This window comes from Corvus brachyrhynchos, unplaced genomic scaffold (assembly GCF_000691975.1).
Source record: "Corvus brachyrhynchos isolate BGI_N302 unplaced genomic scaffold, ASM69197v1 scaffold297, whole genome shotgun sequence".
NCBI lineage: Eukaryota > Metazoa > Chordata > Aves > Passeriformes > Corvidae > Corvus > Corvus brachyrhynchos.
In genome coordinates, this window is record NW_008239118.1 from 65601 (window position 1) to 68674 (window position 3074).

At 32.6% G+C, this 3074-nt stretch overlaps 1 protein-coding gene across 1 annotated transcript in view; it reads right to left on the minus strand.

Annotated features, from left to right (window-relative positions):
• Positions 1-3074, minus strand: part of TCF4 (transcription factor 4) — a 130186-nt gene that overhangs the window by 55472 nt on the left and 71640 nt on the right. The gene's annotated exons all lie outside the window — the stretch shown is intronic.

Sequence of the window (3074 nt, forward strand, 5' to 3'; positions counted from 1 at the left end):
CAGCGGCGGGAATTGCGGCGCCCGCTCGGCTGGGGCGAGCGGCGCTTCGGAAAGTTTGGGAGCTCTGCCGGGGCGCTCGGAGGGAATTGTGCTGCTGGGATTTCCGACCAGTGAAATGCCAGCCGCCGAACCCCCCAAAATCCTCCCTGGGGATAAGGAGGCTCCGCTGCCTCGGGAAAAGGGTGCGGGGAGGAAACGCATCAGGGCTTCGGCCGCGGTAACGCGGATGGGAAAGGCACGGACGAGGATCTAAACCCTGAAAGAGGTGTGAGGCGCAGCAAGCAGAGCTGTGATACGGCAAATGGAGACCGGGTCATATGGATAATGCATTGAATGCATACTGTACTGCTTGTAGGGTTATAGATAAGGTGTTGGAGATAAGGTATTAGATAGTGTATCATATAGATAATGTATTAAATGCATACTGTACTGGGTATAGGGTGTTACAGATAAGGTGTTAGAGATAAGGTATTAGTGTATCGTATGGATAATGCATTGAATGCATACTGTACTGCTTGTAGGGTTATAGATAAGGTGTTGGAGATAAGGTATTAGATAGTGTATCATATAGATAATGTATTAAATGCATACTGTACTGGGTATAGGGTGTTACAGATAAGGTGTTAGAGATAAGGTATTAGTGTATCGTATGGATAATGCATTGAATGCATACTGTACTGCTTGTAGGGTTATAGATAAGGTGTTGGAGATAAGGTATTAGATAGTGTATCATATAGATAATGTATTAAATGCATACTGTACTGGGTATAGGGTGTTACAGATAAGGTGTTAGAGATAAGGTATTAGTGTATCATATAGATAATGTACCAGCTGCATACTGTACTACGGATAAGGTGTTACAGATAAGGTATTATAGATAATGTATTAGATAGTGTATCATATAGATAATGTATTAGATGCATACTGTACTGTGGGTAAGGTGTTATAGATAAGGTATTAGAGATACGGTATTAGTGTATCATAGATAATGTATCAGCTGCATACTGTACTGTGGGTAAGGTGTTATGGATAATGTATTAGGTATCTATAATGTATTAAATAATGTGTTAGAGATAATGTATGAAATAGTGTATCATATAGATAATGTATTAAATGCATACTGTTCTATGTATAATGTATTAGAGATAATGTATGAAATAGTGTATCATATAGATAATGTATTAAATAGGTAATGTGTTAATATATGAAACAGTGCATCATGTAATGTATTAAATGCATACTGTACTGTGGATAATGCATTACAGATAATATATTAGATACCTCTGAAGTATTAAATATCTAATGTATGAAATATAATGTATTAGTGTGTTAAATAGTGTATCATATAGACAATGTATTAAGTAGGTAATGTGTTAATGCATTTTACTTGTAATGTGTTAAACAGATATTGTGTTAGAGATAATGTATTATGGATAATGTATTAAGTAGTGTATCCTACAGATAATGTATTAAATGCATACGGGACTATGGATAAGGTATTATAGACAATGTATTAAATAGGGAATTTTATACATAATGTATTAAATAGATCATGTACTCATGTATTTTATATGCAATGTATTAAATAGATAATGGCCTATATATAATGTATTAGAGATAATGTATTAGATATCTAGAATGGATTAAATATCAAATGTGTTCAATAGCATGTCTTATAGATAGTGTATTACTGGTGTATTATATATAATATATTAATATAAAATGTATTAAATATTCTAATGTATTAGATATACAGTGCATTACCTGGAATGTATTGATTATCTATCATGTATTTAATATACAATGTATTAAATATCTACAATGTACTACTATGTAAGGTATTATATCTACAACATCTTAAATAGATAATGTATCATACCTAATGTGCTAAAGAGAATCTTTTCCATGTACAGAATGTATTAAAATATCTAGAATGGATTCATGTACAACGTATGAAATATCCATGGTGCATGATATAGATAATGTATTACACAGAATGTATTTTATGTATAATGTACTCACAGATGGGGCATTAATACACAATGTGTAACACATACAATGTATTAAACATACAATGTGTTCAATACTGATCGTGTGTTACATGTTATATATTAAACAGAAGGTCTTAAACACCGATCATGTATTATGTATTATATATTAAATAGAATGTATATATATTAAATAGAATGTATTAAACACCTATCATGTATTATATATCTATTAAATAGAATGTCTTAAACACCTATAATGTATTATATATATTAAATAGAAGGTATTAAATGCCTATAATGTATTATATATTATATATTAAATAGAATGTATATATATTAAATAGAAGGTCTTAAACACCTATAATGTATTATACATTATGTATTAAATAGAATGTATATATATTAAATAGAATGTATTAAACACCTATAATGTGTTATATATATTCAATAGAATGTATTAAACACCTATAATGTATTATATATATATTAAATAGAAGGTCTTAAACACCTATAATGTGTTATATATATATTAAACAGAGTGCATTAAACACCTGTAATGTATTATATATTAAATAGAATGTATATATATTAAATAGAAGGTATTAAACACCTATAATGTATTATATATATTAAATAGAAGGTATTAAACACCTAGAATGTATTTTATATATATATTAAATAGAACGTACTAAACGCCTATAATGTATTATATATATTAAATAGGATGCATTAAACACCTATAATGTATTTTATATATATATGAAATAGAATGCATTAAATACCTGCAGTGTATTAAATACCTAGGATGTGTTACACAGGTAAGAAGGATCGAACACATCACCTATTTAGTCAATCCAAGGAATGCAACATCCAATTCCAAAGCACGGCACATGGAACGCACGGAGTCCAGCCCGTGCTCAACGCCCACAGGGTACCGGGGATGGCAAACCCGACCTACAGCGCACGGACCGCACGGAGTCACAGCCACCGAGCTCCCGGAGGCCGGGGAGAAAAGCCGCGGAGCCGGATCAGGCACACCGGAGCCACCCAAAAACGACACCCAGCACCCAAAGCGCTCCGGCC